This window comes from Eptatretus burgeri, chromosome 7, assembly GCF_056783735.1.
Source record: "Eptatretus burgeri isolate ZD-2024b chromosome 7, Ebu_testis_v1, whole genome shotgun sequence".
NCBI classification, from domain to species: Eukaryota; Metazoa; Chordata; class Myxini; order Myxiniformes; family Myxinidae; genus Eptatretus; species Eptatretus burgeri.
The window spans coordinates 8,637,389-8,654,258 of NC_140967.1; the positions used below are offsets into that span (position 1 = coordinate 8,637,389).

General features: G+C 34.2%; 1 long non-coding RNA gene across 1 annotated transcript in view; it reads right to left on the reverse strand.

Annotated features, from left to right (window-relative positions):
• Positions 1 to 4,349: 4,349 nt before the first annotated feature.
• The window catches only part of LOC147022631 (uncharacterized), a 140,381-nt gene continuing 127,860 nt past the window's right edge, over positions 4,350 to 16,870 (reverse strand). The window contains exon 8 of the long non-coding RNA XR_015059826.1: positions 4,350 to 4,658. This is a non-coding gene — a long non-coding RNA (uncharacterized LOC147022631). The remainder of the gene's footprint in view (positions 4,659 to 16,870) is intronic.

Here is a 16,870-nt window from a genome sequence, read left to right on the forward strand (position 1 = left end):
CATCCAAGATGTCACCGAAAGCCTGGATCTTAGTTTTGACCCAAGAAACCCGTAATCCCAGCGGCTCCGACTCCTCATTCAGCACCTCGAGGGCCCCCAAAAGGATGTCTAAAGTCTCCGCAAAGATGACTGCATCGTCTGCAAAATCAAGGTCCGAGATCTTGACATTCCCAAACGATGCACCGCAACTTGATCTCTCCGACATCCTCCCTAAAATCCAGTCCATACAAGTGCTGAAAAGTGTGGGGGCAAGTACACATCCCTGACGAACTCCAGTAACAACTGGAAATAAGTCAGAGGTGGTACCACCACACTTCACAGCACTCTCAGTACCAGAGTAGAGTTCAGACATCAGATCGATCAGTTTTGGTGGCACCCCACGAAGACCAAGAATCCTCCAGAGGACATCCCGATTCACTGAATCGAACGCTTTACAGAGATCAACATAGGCTGCAAGCAGCCCCTGCCGAAACTCTCGTCTGCGTTCGGTGAGGACACGAAGGGCAAGGATACGGTCAATCGTTGACCTCTTTGGTGTAAAGCCTGACTGATCTGGGCGCTGGTGCTCAAGCAGATGGTGGCGAACCCTATCAAGAATTATCCGAGCAAAGACCTTGCCCGGCACTGAGAGCAGCGTCACCCCTCGGTAGTTGTTGCAGTCTTGGCGATCACCCTTCCCTTTCCAAAGAGGGACAACAAGGCCCCTCTTCCAGTCAGTTGGGATGATGCCTGTGTTCCAGGTAGAGCACAAAACTGCATGCAACGACACGAGTGCAGCATTTCCACCAGCCTTGAGAAGTTCGGCATGGATGCCACAGATCCCTGGAGCTTTGCCCCGTTTCAACTGGTTCACCGCAGCCCATGTTTCCACAAGCGAAGGTGGACCACAGTTGATTCGAGGGTCAGCAACAGGGATTGTAACACCCTTGACATCCAACTCGACAGCTGGGGGATCAGCCTGGTACAACCGCTCAAAGTAACCGGCCCAGCGGGCCTTCACTTCAGACTCCTCTGTCAAGAGCCTACCACTCTCTGCTCGAACTGCAGTGCTCCGAGGGATGGGCTTGGATGAACGTAATGCGCGAATTCCCCTGTAAGCGGGACGAGAATCACCTGTCCACAGGTGATGCTCTACCCGCTCACGGATTCCTCGCACATAGGCCTCCTTGTCCACCCTCAGTGCACTACAGTTTTACGCCTCAGCTCCCTGAACAGCTCAGCTCTGCCATTCAGCCTGGCCCTGCGACTCTGGTCAATGGTATCCAGTGTCCCTTGAGAGACAAAATTCTTCTTTGCCCTGCGGTGAGTTCCAAGACATCCACCGGCAACAACAAGGACGGTGGTCTTGAAGGCGCTTCACAACTCTTCAGGACCCCCCAAAGCACCCAGACCCCCCAAGTGTCCACTCAGCCTGTTCGCAAACTCCTCAGCTACTCTCTCATCCCTGAGCTTCGCAACATCCAGCCGAGGCTGAGATGGTACCATTCTCCAAGATTTAAGGTGCAGCTTTAGAGTTGCTACAACAAGCCTGTGGTCAGTATTGAGGAACTGAGCACTCCGGTAGACCCTACAGTTCTGGATCATCCTCCAACGACCGTCAATGAGGACATGGTCAATCTCCTTTGCCACACCGCCAGCGTTGGAATACCAAGTCCAGCGATGAGCTTGTGGGCGCTGAAACCATGAACCAGCCACCCTAAGTCCATGACTTCTTGCAAAGTCAAGGAACTTAGTGCTATTCTGGTTCATAGTTCCTGACCCATGGGGACCAACACACACCTCATAACCGTCCCTATCAGTTCCAGTCGATGCATTGAAATCCCCCAAGACTAGAAGTGTATCTCGTCTGGGGCACTGATCAACCACAGACTCGAGTGTGGCGTAGAATGCATCCTTCACGGTGAGATCACTCGCCTCAGTCGGAGCATAAACAGAGACCAGGGAGATGACACCTAAGGAGTGACGAATCCTTAATCTCATAATACGCTCGTTGACCGGTGTTACCTCAATTATCATTGGGCTCAGCTTATTGGACACAGCTACAGCAACTCTTTGGGTATGGTAACCATCAGAGCGACCAGACCAATAGTAGGTGTAACCACCCACCATTATCTCGCCGCAATCCGGTCTCCGAACCTCAGAGAGAGCTGCAATCCCGATGTCCAAACGCTTGAGCTCAGATGATAACAGAGACAGGTGATCATCCTCTCTTAGGGATAGGACATTCCAGGCACCCACCCGAAGGGACCGCCTCAGGTTAACCCAAGGAGACCGCCGTCTGGTGGACGACACCTCAGCACCACTCCGACACACTCTCCCGCAATCTGACCCAGGGATGTTACCCCGTGGTTTCCCTCTTATCAAAGATTGGGGGTCCCGAAGGCTTTGCCCCAATCCCGTCATCCGGTGAGCTGCCCTGCGAAGGGAAGCTGCACAGGAGGTACTCCCACGGAGTGGGTTTTCAGATTTTTTTGCGTTTTTGCATTTTGCGGAATGAAGGGTTTTACGGTGGCCGGAGTGCAAATCCTGCTACCAACCTCCTAATAAGAAGTAACCCAACTGCAGGAGGACGTCTGCAGACACAGTTGGGCACTAGATATGGATGGCCGTTGGCTCACAAGGAGCTCCTCCGCCCTTTGAAAAGACAGTATAGGGTAGATGGTTATTTTATGGGGGGGTAGATGGGTATTTTATGGGTGGTAGATGGGTATTTTATGGAGGTAGATGAGTATTTTATGGTTACAGTTTAGGGTAGATGGTTATTTTATGGAGGTAGATAGGTATTTAATTGCTACAGTATAGGGTAGATGGTTATTCTTTTTTATTTTATAGCTACAGTATAGGGTGGATTGGTGATTGGTGTTTGAATAGAGAGAGGTATTTATATGCATCAGTTGTTATGAAGAAATATTAAAAATGTACAATTATTCTACATGAGATTCCTTTTGTGGATGGGGAGATTGACAGACCAAAAGATAAACAATCTGGTTCTCGCACACACTCTCATTAAATTGGTGAGGTCAATGTAATCATTGATAAAATACTCATCTACCCCTATAAAATAACCATCTACCCTATACTGTAGTCATAAAATACCTATCTACACCCTATAAAATAACCATCTACCCAAAACTGTAGTCATAAAATACCTATCTACCCCCTATAAAATAACCACACTGTAGTCATAAAATACCTATCTACCCCTATAAAATAACCATCTACCCTATACTGTAGTCATAAAATACCTATCTCACTCCATAAAATACTCATCTTCCCTATACTGTAGCCATAAAATACCCATCTAGCTCCATAAAATAACAATCTTCCCTACAGTGGCCATAAAATAACCATCTACCCCTCATAAAATAACCATCTACCCTATACTCTAGCCATAAAATACCCATCTAGCTCCATAAAATAACAATCTTCCCTAAACTTCAGCCATAAAATACCCATCTACCCCCATAAAATAACCATCTACCCTATAGCGTAGCCATTAAATAGCTAACCTATCTACCCCCCATAAAATACTCATCGACCCTAAACTGTAGCCATAAAATACCCATCTACCCCCATAAAATACTCATCTTCACTATACCGTAGCCATTAAATACCTATCTACCCCCGATAAAATAACCATCTACCCTATACTGTAGCCTTAAAATACCCATCTACCCCCATAAAATAACCATCTACCCTATAGTGTAGCCATTAAATACTTATCCACCCCCCTTCAAATAACCATCTACCATATACTGTAGCCATAAAATACCCATCTACCCCCATAAAATACCCATCTGCCCTATATACCCATCTACCCCCATAAAATACCCATCTGACATATATATATATATATATATATATATATATATATATATATATATATATATATATATATATATATATACATATATATATACTGCATCCATTAAATACCTATCTACCACCATAAAAATAACCATCTACCCTATACTGTAACCATTAAATACCTATCTACCACCATAACAATACCTATCTACCACCATTACAATAACCATCTACCCAATACTGTAAAGTCATGAAATACATTTCTTACCCTATATTGCAGTCATAAAATGCCTATCTATACCCCCCATAAAATGTAAACTACCCTTTTAGTATATCTTTCTAATTGATACTGTATACCTATCTATGCTCAATACTATAGATTGAAAATTTATCGCAGATTCCTAAAATGTTATGTACTTCTCTAATGTGAAAAGATTTTACTTACAATTATTTTGCAAAGTGTGAAAATTAATAAATGAGATGTGATTACCAAATCAATGAAATATTGAAGGTTATTGCATTGTACTGTGAAAAAGGCTTATTTCTCTATATAAAGTTTTTTTAACATGTCAATTACAATTGATTGACCATTTTGTAACAATCAAAAATAGTTTGACATTATCCTATCAACATTAGGTAAAAAATACATGATGTTAAACATCAATTAAAACATAAAAGAGGTTTGTTTTTTATTACAAATCAGCAGTTGGATTAGGGTAAATTACATAACTAATCCTTTAAAAATAAATATTACTCACCAGTACTCTTTTAGGCCATTGTCTTTTGTTTGGGTCACTCTGCAAGAAGGTTGCAATCTCACCATAAAAATCAACTTCCATGTTGCACCGTTGCTGTATGAAGCATGTATGGTGACATCCAAGTGACCAAGTAATATGTACATGTATATCTGACCAGCCACATTATAAACTTCTAGTTACAAAAACAACATATCTGTCAAAGTCTCCATCACTTCCCATTCAGTGACCATCAATCCATTCACGAGGTGTTATCCAGTCAATTGTATCAATAATTGTCAACCATAGTTCTGGCATGGTAAGTCTAGTCTAGTACACAAGCTTTAATGAGCTCATTAATAGTGAAATAATTAGGGTGTTGTTTTTAGAATTTAGAATTTGTGAAAAGACAAATATCAGAAAAGTTTGCTTTAACAATTAAAAATGACAAAGAGAATGTAACAATTTTTTTAAAAACCTGACATTTATATGTACATATAAATATGTAAGCATATATTTCCATCAGTTGCATTAAAAAGATGGGCATAGAAAATTGTACAACTGATTTTGTTCATAATTTTTTGTTGGGTTGGGGAGAATGTCATAACTCAACTATATTATCAAGAAAAATACAAAATAACATTCTCTTTTCCAATAACACTTAAAATACTGTACTGTATAAATCAAGTTCCTTCGCCAATTGTATAACTAAACTGTGTATATTTACTTATTTTTTGTTGGGGAAGAGGTCGATATATTAAAATGTCAGAAATCAACTGTGATATCAAGAAAATTTAAACATAACGCTTCTTTTCAGAATACACTTTACAAAATGCAGCATTCAGAGTACCAATGCCAGTTGCATTATTATAACCTTTTGTGAATAATCAAAACTTAAGATTTAAATGGTTTTAAAACTTCAGTGTATTTCTTTGTTTTAACTATCATTCATTATAAGGCTGTTTATTTTCCTGTGTAAAGCTGAGCCACACCTGTGTGCTGGTCAACATGCAGTGTCACCTATCTCTCACCTGTATTGATAAGCCCCCAGGGTCACAGTCCCCACACAGGTGACACCCTGTGTATTATAATTACCTGGACAGACATATAGGAACTATGTATTACAGGTAACATGATGTAATAATGCTATAAAGTTTTTATTTATGTAAAAAGTTTTGATAAATTTTAGGGGGGATGAATATTTTATGGGGGGGATGAGTATTTAATGCATAAAATGTATAGTTTGTATTTATGTAAAAAGTTTTGATAAATTTTAGGGGGGATGAATATTTTATCGGGGGGGGGGATGAGTATTTAATGCATTAAATATTCATCCGGATGAGTATTTTATGCATAAAATATCCATCCGGATGAGTATTTTATGGGAATATTTTATGGGGGGCATGAGTATTTAATGCATAAAATGTATAAAGTTTTTATTTATGTAAAAAGTTTTGATAAATCTTAGGGGGGATGAATATTTTATGGGGGTGATGAGTATTTAATGCATTAAATATTCATCCGGATGAGTATTTTATGCATAAAATATCCATCCGGATGAGTATTTTATGGGGATGGGAATTTTATAGGACACGGGGCAAGGTCTTTGCTTGGATAATTATTGATTGGGTTCACCACCATTTCCTTGAGCACCAGCATCCAGAGCAGTCAGAGTAGGGTAAGAATACTGATTCTGGCTCACTTTTCCCCATGTAAATGAATGGGGGATTTTCAGCGATTCATATTTTTTTCCCTAAAAATAAATCCCCTTTTTATCCCAAGGTATATTTCTTTGTCTCCCCTTTAACCTGGAGGTTGATCAGCTCACTCATTGAACCTATAAAGATTTGTTCATTCTCAAATTCCTTCAATAGTTTAATTTTCTTTGCACAATAATCCCCATCTAAAATATTGACAAACAAAACATTTGAATCTTTATATTTTTGAAGATACCCCTTTTGTGCCATTACGAAATGATAAACTTCTCTTAATGCTCTCATCTGACCACCTCCTGAGCCACATATCATTTTGAGATTATAGTAAATTGTTTTTTCATTGTTCAATTGATAACCATCAAAGTTTTCAGTCCATTCAAGGATATTCATTTTTTTCTTTACATCCTCTAACTTACTAGTTTTTAAATTAATTCGCTTATTTGTTTTATTTACCTTTGTTTTAGTTATTTTTTCAATAAGACTTATTTGATATTTTTCACATTCATTATGTTTTCCATTTATATACCAAGACTGAGATTTTCTCCACTCTTTAGTTTGATTAATACTTGGTTTAACCATTTATATATTGTGAAAAACCAAGCGGTAGCCCTTAAAAAACCCTAACCCATCTTCCCATCGTTAAAACATAATCTATTTTTTCACTCTATCATACAATATCCATATGGAACACAATCTATTCCATTATCTAAAATAAATCTCTTATCATCAAAGGCTCCTAATGCCTTTTTATTTACTTCTTCACTATATATGTTATGTTGATAACTTCTTATTGTATTCATTTTCCTATATTCTTCTTTCTTATTCATCAAACAATTATAATAATTTCTAAAAGTTATTGATTTCTTTATTACATATTTCTTTATTCCCTTTAACCTCTTATCAATCTGTTCACCATACTTATAAGCATATGCCTTTGCTCTCAATCCAATAAACTCACTCATTACTTTTCCACCCAACTCATCCTTAAACTTACCAATAACCTTTTCATTCTTTTTGGAAAATAACTCACTCTTCTTGCTGAAATTACTTGTATCATATACTCCAATATTTTTCTTCATATCTTCATAAACATCATCAGTTTTTATATCTAGGATAAAACTATCAGTATCCATATACAACAATGAAACATTTTCACCATACTCTTTCTTTAAGTCATTATACAAATAATCATACATCAATATCTTTGATAAATCAAGAACTGCTGTTCCAATATAAATTGGTTTATCCATTACAATACTTTCCTTTTTCATATGAATTGCAGAAAAGTTCTCTGAAAAAACCTCTTCTCTCTCAAAACTTGGTTTATTTATCAATCTCGAAGCTTCTTTCCAAGATGTTGCGAATCTAATGTTTTGTCTGTTTCTAACATTTTCCATAGTCTTTCCAAATACAGCATTATTCATTAATTTATAAAAGTCCCCTTCAAATTTTACTTTTGTATTTGCTCTCATATCTGTATTGAATTGAATATACTTTTTCACCCAAGGACTTTGTTTAAATTTTAAAACTCTATGAATTTTAGCTACTCTCAATCCTTCTCTCAAAAACTGTTTTAAGCTTCTCTGATGTAAAACATATCCCTCTTTATCATAGAATGTTGTTAATAACTTTTCTGTTGATTTGCCTTTAATATTAAAACTTTTATGATAATCACTGAACCATTCTTTCTTTGGGGTTTCTTTCTCACATGCAAAAGGAAGGTCTTTATGCTTATTATGAAGAACACTCGGGTACCTCAAATCAACTTCAAAATAATAACCTTCTTCTTCGTCATTCAATTCCTCTTGAGAAGAAATAACAATATTCATCAAAGCCTTTTCATAATCCTTTTCTTCCACCCACTCTAATTTACCATAAGGCAGAGATTGAGACATTGCCCATCCATACAAATTATTAGCATCAAAATACATCAAATAATTACTATCTTTTTCACTATCATAATTTGGGAGATATTTATTATTTGCTTTCGCATATCTTTTTGAACATACTTGTGATATTCCACCTCTCTTGGACTTCTCAATCATCAAAAGCATATCAACATCACTGATTAAATCTATATCTTGTTTTGTCATTTTCAACATTGCACTCCAAGCTAAACCAGGAGCTGTGAAATAGTGGGCAGGGTCTAATCCATAACAATTTTTATTATGACAGAGTGTTCTAAAAGCCTCAAACACATCAGCTAACAATAAAACATCTGTTTTTAGATATAAATCATGATATTCTCCAAGGTTCTTTATGTTAAATATTTTCCATATTTCTTGTGCGTGTTTATATTCCTTATCACTTATCTCTTCTTCATAAAGGTTATTGTAGAAACTTTCTTTTGAAGGAAGTTGTTTCTTTAAATCTCATAAATGAATCCATATAATCATAAGGATAAATTCCCTTACTTGTAAGAATTTTCTCTTTACTTTGAATTTCATTCCTTGTTTGAATTTCCTCTCTCGTAAGAATTCCTTCTTTAATCAGAATTTCATCTTTAATCTGAATTTCCTCTTTAGTTCGAATTTTCTTTATAATTAGAATTTCATCTTCAGTTAGAATTTCTTCATTAATTAGAGTTTCCTCTTTACTTTGAATTCTCTCTTTAATCTGAATTTCCTCTTTAGTGAGAATTTCCTCTTTTGGAAAGAATGAATTAAGATTTGGAAAAGAGTCCGTGGAGCTTAGATTTGATGCGAGGTAGGCTAGTGGTGTTCCCATAAACTTGTAAGAATCTAGAAACCTAATACGAGTTAAAGGTTTTGTGAATATCATTTTTGAAAATGAAATATACTTTTGACTTGTGTTTGTTATGGCAGAAATATTCCCTGGTGTTTTTGAAAGTTCATTTATAAATAGATGTGTATCATAGTTGGCGCTGTTGTGAAGAAAGACTGGAATAAAAGAAGGTAATTTATAATTAAGATTACAACAGGAATGAGCGGGACCTCTATATTTACCAGTAAGATGACAATGGTCTCTAACTTTAGACTCCTTAATTTCCCCCTCACAAATATGACAGATATTGTTCATTCTAAATTCTAATTTTTCTTCTTTGGTTAATTTCATCGGTTCATTTGTTTCTTTCATTAATTTAGTGAGTCTTATACAATCCTTTTCTAATCGTTTTACAAACTCTTGTGAAGCATTTTTTCCACGATAATGTTCAAGTTTGTTATACTTTTCTCCAACAGATGATTTGATATAATAACAGAAACCACAAGGAATATGTTTTTGATATTTATTTGTATATGGTTCTTTTGGATTAGGAGAAGCAGTATTTATCTTTTTAAGGATACATTCAAAATCAGCGTATATCACAAATGGGTGCATGATAGATTTATTATAATCTTCAAAATAAATCTTTTCACCAGGTTTAGGCATTGTAATTACAGCTGATTTATGATTACTACAATATTTTGAATGTTGTTCTAATCGTTCTTTTGTATGAAATGAATTAAGACATCGCTTACAAGGATATATTTTGTTTGCTGTTCTGAATACCTGAGAAGAGATTAATCTTGATAAATTATTGATGTATGTGTAATGTGAATTCTTTCCAACACTAAAATATAAAAGATCAATGTGTGTTTCTTCATTTTTATAGTTGTTTGAAATTTTTAATATTTGAACTTTGTTTGTATCCGTTAATCCATATACATTAATAGAAAGATTATTCTTTTTCTCAAATTTAGGAATATCTGTTGGTGGCATTGGGAATTTAAAATCTTTAATGTCCAAGGTATTCTCATATTTCATATATTGTTTTACTCTTTCTGAATTACATTTTGGTGGATGTAAGTGAGCAAGAACAGACCAGAGAAAACATTTATTATCATTGTTCTTAATATTAACAACTGCCTTCTTTAGTTTTATTTCTTTTGGTAATTCAATATAAGAAGAAGCTTTAAGAGGGTTTGATTTTAGAATGTGTATATCTAAAAAGATGATTTTTTTAATATTGAATCCACTTCCTACCACTGTATTATCAACATCCTCCTCTTGTCTTGATAGTTCTTCATAAACCCCACTATTCAAAAAATCTTGAAATGATGTTATAAAATGAAGACCTGTTCTCATATAAGGAGTATGTTCTTCATCTTGTCTTTTCATATTCATTTTCACTCCCATATAAAACTTTAAAGTTTTCATTTCTTTTAATGTCTTTTTAATAAATTTTTCAACATCGGGTTTCACTATTTCAATTGATTCAGCTATTGATGATGGACCGGGTTCTCCAAATTGAAAAATCCTTATTTTTATATGCCCTTTAAATGCCCCATCAGTGTTTTTAATATAATAGTCTCCCTTTACTTTAAACTCATTTTTCTTGTGTTTTTGTGATTGAAGATGTTGATTATAACTACTCTTCAAAACATCCTTTGAACAGATATCACAATGTTTTCTTTCCAACTCAAGAGGAGATATTTGATGAAATAGATTAAATGTGTGTTTGTTGGTTCGGAGGTGTTTTCTATAATGTTTATATTCGTGATTACAAACATCGCAGTACGTTGTATTCACCATATTTATAGAATAAAACTTTGCTTAAACTAAAATTTTCTTGATGAAAATTTCGTTTAATTTATAGGTGAATCTGTGCTTAAAAACATTTTATCCTCCAACTTTTTCACTTAATAAATACAATGTTTCAAGACACAAAAGACAAGTTTCAATCAATCTCTTCATCTGTTAAAGATACTGAGAAATATGTCAAGGATGTAAAATTGAACAAAGATAAATATAACAACTATTGGATAAAAACTATTATGGTAAATAATATGAGTTCTTCAATTTCCTTCAGTGGAAGGGCTTTTAGTATACCTGGTAGAACATCAATTAAAGTATCTCTAACAAAAGTTTCTCCTCTCCTTCTAGTAATATATTCAAAACTAGAAAAAGCAATGAAACAAGAAAAAGTATCAAAGAACAAAAACCTTATGGATGAAGCTTTAGAAAGAAAAGATAAGACCATCTGTAATATGCAAGGAGAAATTTGTATTTTTTTCAACAACCCTAAAGATGTAAATCCTGATGAAATAAAGGATGTTAATATATCAGGTGAAATGACATTTCGTTCAATAGTAGTTAACGATAATTTTAAAATTACCTTTAATATAAAAAATGTTGTCGTTGAATCTGATAATGAAAAAAGTATATCGATATCGATGGTAATATACAACTGAAAGTATAGATGAATTTCAGTTTAAGTAAAGTTTTACTTTATAAATATGCTAGACTTTCCTGATTCTCCATATGACAAATTTGAGAATTGTCCTGCGTGTGAAAGACGGGGATTAAACACAGAGTCAAAAGCCTATAAACAATGTATATTCTGTGATTATCTTCTAATTAATGATAATAAAAAATATAAAAAGGAAAATAATTCTTTTAGATTTACACCAAAAATGAATTACTTTACAAGATTGATTAGAGAAATGAATGTAAAGTATGAGGATGATAACACACCTTTCCTTACAAGGGAAGAAACTGAACGTATAAGAGAAATGTTCAAAGGATTGTTGTTGTATATTATTCATGGATGTAATTTTCAGGGAAATATCAACACAAGATATTGTATAAATAAAATAATGGATTATCTTGAAATTAAACCTGAACTTAGGATAAAATATAGAGTTTCTAAAAAAGCCAATAATAAATTAAATAACCTGTTTTTCAAATATATAAATGAATGATTTTTTACCTATTTGGGAAAATAAGATAAAATTTAACAACCATAAAAATCTCCCAAATTCATTAAGATGTCTCATAGTTGGTTCAAGTGGATGTGGAAAAACCTGCTTACTTTTAAAAATGCTCCTCACTCCCAACTTTTTAGATTATGACAATTTAATAATTTTCACAAAGTCGAGTTTTCAACCAGAGTATCAACTACTCTCACAAGGTTTTAATGCTGGTCTTCAAAAGAAGATATAATCGGTTTATTTAAACGTCAAAAAAACCTAAATGATTATAACATTGAAGATATAATTCAACTATTTTGTGATACACAGAGATGTAAAAAGAAATCAAATCTTATAACTTGTATTCTTAGTGATAATACGGATGATATACCGTCTCCCCAAGATTTGGATAAATCAAAAAAGAACCTCGTTATCTTTGATGATTGTGTTAATGAGAGAAACCAAACGGTAATGGACAGCTACTACACAAGAGGGAGACATTCTTCTTGTAATTGTATTTATCTTAGTCAATCGTACTTTCAACTTCCTCGTCGTTCCATCAGAAACAATGCTAATACTTTTATTTTATTCAAGTTAAATTCAATAGATACCAATAATTTTTGGAGAGATAATTGTTCTACATTATGTAGTAAAAAGAAATTTGAGGATTACATGAAGCACACGACTGAAAAATATAAATATATTGTTGTGAAACAAGATGAGATATTAAGGGATATATTTTTTGTTTTATAAACAATTACATATATAAATGACAACTATTATTATAAATCTTGTGGGTAAATCTGCTTCTGGAAAAAACTTTCATAAATCAAGGTTCTTGTGTAGTACAAATGAGAATATTGTAAATTTACTTAAAAAACACCCCGTGATACGCATTGTATCAACAACAACTAGAGCAATAAGACCTGGAGAAATAAAAGGTGAAGATTATCACTATATTTCAGTGGAGGAACATATGCGATTGAGGAATGAAGGACAAATATTTGAGGAGGTTTCTCTTGGTACAACAAAATATTCACATTGTAAGAGTGAGTTAAGGAAACTAAAATCTGGTGGTGTTGGGATATTAGAAACTAATCCAGAAGGAACGAGACAAATTATTAAATATCTGAGCGGAGTGAAGATTTTATCATTCGGTTTTGATGTTGATGAAGAAACTCAACGCAAACGTATGAAAAGCAGAGATGCAAGGATTAGTGAAGAAGAAATTACAACTCGCATTAATGTTAATAAAGAATTTGATGAAATATTTAAAGAAAAGGATTTATTTGAACACATCTACTTGAATGATGAAGAAAAGGAAAATTTCCCTGTTAATCTTTACAATTCATTAAATGATATTTTACAATAAATAAATGGATTCAAAAGAAAGAGCAAGAAGATTTAAGGAACATCAAGAGTTGGTTTCAAAAGTTGTAAAACAACAGGAAGACATAAAGAAGAAACGCAGACAGAAACTAACGGGCGAAGAAGCATTTGAAAGAAAACAAGAGAAATTTTTTAAACCACTTTTAAAAACTTCCCAAGAAAAAATGAAAGATGTTTCCACAGTTCCCACAGTAGAATATACTCCCAGAAAGCTCCAAATGTTAAAAGATTTCAGTCAAATGACGGAGGAAGAATTAGAGCATATTGGAGAATTAGAATATGATGAAGGTTTATTTCAACAACTGGAAGAGATTAATCAACCCCTGATTATATTGTGAATGCTGTTCAAAACAATGAATATTCAGCGGATTCAAAAACCAAAGCAGGACTCATTCCAACAGAACAACCAGCAATATTTCATCTTGTTCAAGAAAAGGTATTGATATTTAATGATGAATTAAGGTTCTTAAGTTCTGCTCAACCCCCTGTTAAACTAACTCCGAGATTAATGTTTCTTCTCACAAAAGATGGAAGACAAGGTTCAACTGTGAGGGATGAATCAAAGTATATTGATAAACCATTGGATATGGAAAATAATGATGATAGAGTATATATTGATTTGCTGAACACTCTAAATTATAAGGTTATTCTTTCTGGTAAAAGTAGGAAGAATGAGAAGGAGAAACACATTATTCAGGCTTTAAGTATCCTTGGTTCAGGTATTAGTTTTCTTCCAAATGACCCATCGCAATTAGTTAATAGACTGTTATTGTTGTTCGGTAGTAAGAAGGCTGGAAATAACAATTGTTTTAATGAAGCATCAGCCATTTTAGACCAGTTGATGAACATGAAAATAATTAATAAATCTCAATATAAAGACATTTTATCTCATATTAAATAAGATGAGAAGCACAATCCTGAGTTTTAATTTCACAACAAGCGACCACACATCTTCATTCCCATACCCACTACAACTTGACACAACAAAAGAATATGAGGCATCTTTATTGTCCATGGAAACTTATAATACCTTATTTAATATAACCGAGAAAAATGACAAGTTTAGTTATAATCCGGGAAGTGGATACAAAACGATAACAGTCTCACCGGAGCATACGAGATTTCTCAAATATCTTCCGAAATTGCTCGTCTTATGAAAGAACAGGGTGATGAACCAAAAAATATTGTTATAAACATTCAAAAACATACTTCAAAATCAACGATTAAAGTTAAAAATAACTACAAGGTTGATTTCACAATTGATAATTCATTTAGAGAGTTATTAGGTTTCTCCTCAACATAGATTGAAACTAATGGGACGTTTTACAGTGATAATGTCATTCAAATATCCTCAGGAATAAATTCGGTGTTAATTCACTGTGATTTGATTGATGGTGCTTATAATGATGGATTAAAAACAAATACAATATTTTCATTCAGCGCATACTCAACCCAAATTGGTTATAAATTCAATATGGAACCTAAAAATTTGGTTTATCTACCTGTGTCAGGAAAAACCATACACAGAGTAAATTTTAGGATAACCGACCAAGATAATCGTGTGATTTCTTTTAATGGAGAAGTTATATCCATCAGAATTCACCTACGTGAAGTTTTTCAATAAATAAATACGATGGTTATTGTGAGGAAACACGAGTTGGGAAAATATAAAATAATTACAGGGGATGGGATGTTCCTTTACCCGTACTACAAGGGTGAAGGTATGTATCTTGGTAGAGGATACTATAAACCTAAGAGACAAAGGGGTGTCGGACATCAATTTAGAGGAGATGGGATAATTGATACTCTCATGGGTATTGGTTCAACTATTCTTAAACATAAAGACCTAATTGGTTCAACTGCTTCTGCTGTGGGAAATGTAGCAGGTGCTGTAAAGAGTATTAAAGATGCTCAGAAGGAATCTCATAAATTACAAGCAATAAAAGAAATTAAGAAAGGTAAAACTCAGTTGTCCCCCCAAGAACGACAGAAAATAATTCAAATACTTGGAACAGGGTTTCAAAAGTTTTAACATCTTTTTTCCTAAATAAATACAAGTATGGAAGCAATTGATAGTATCTATGATTTGGATGATACTATTATTATCTCAAACTCCACTAAAAAAGATTACTTCAAGGTAAATGCAATAACTGGAACAGACTGGAATACAAATGGTACAAAAAGTTTTGAAATAAATAATCAACAAACCTATTTGAATCTCTCCGAAAGTTTCTTGTTGTGTAAATTTAAATTCACTAAGGCTGGGAATAACACAAACGCTACACTTGTAAATGATTTCTTCTGGAAAATGTTTGATAGTGTGCGATTGTATATTGGAACACAAGAAGTTGAAGCGGTTGATTATGTCTCTGCTGTATCTGAAATGATGAAATTTACACTCTATACATTCAGTGATAGAATGGGAAAGGGGTCTGTCGAAGGTTTTATTCCTGATATGTCAACGGGAACAAACACAGACCCTGGATATATTCAAAGGAAAGGAATGTATAATGATGATGCAAAAGCAGAAAATAGTTTTACTGTGGCAGTTCCTCTTAAAGGTATATTTGGATTTTGTGATTATGATAAAGTTCTGTATGGTCTTAAAATTAGATTTCAACTACAAAGGAATGATAATGAAAATAGATTGCTTTTTGGTGTTGGTAGTGCTTTTGGTGAACAGAATAAATTTGTAATTGAGGAGATGAGTTGGTATATCAGTGAATATACTCCTAATCTTAAAACAGAAGAGATGTTGAATCGAAGACTTAACTCAAAGAAACCACTCAGTGTATCATACCTCAAAAGAAGATGTCAACACGTTAAACTCAATCAAACTACTTACACGTGGAATTTGGGTGTTCTGGAAGGAAAGCCACGATATCTGTGGATGATTTTTAAAAAGCCAGATGGTGATACTGTGACTGATAAGAATAATGCATTGAGTGATAATGCTAAGGTGAAACAACTTCGCGTTTCTCTAGATGGAACATTTTATCCACGAGATAGATTGGAAATTAATTGGGAAAAAAATGATTTTGCTGAAGCATACAAGTCTTACCAAAAGGTGTGTGAAAGTAATGGAAATAAAGAACCTATTTTGGATATGACAGCATTTAAAAGTTTGTATACAATCTATGCGTTTGACCTGAGCGCTCAAAAGGAAACTATAAAGTCTAATCGAGTGGATACTTCCCTATACATTGAAAGAGGAGAGAGTGAAGAAGTTGATACATATTGTTTGCTTTTGGAAGAAACAGAATTGCAGATTAATACAGATAATGGTGTGATGATTAGTCTCACATAATTTTTTGTTAAATAAATGAGTGGCAAAGTACCAACTGGGGTATATGTTAATCAAATCAATCTTCATAAACTATCATCTTGTGTTCAAAATCAAAAGCCTTGTACGATTAACGTTAATACAATTCAGAGAAAAGGAGCAGTAAGAATTGATGTTTTGCTCACAAGAGAACAGGTTAAAATCTTGAATGACACTGGCTCACTTAAAATTAAAATGACAAAACCAATGTTG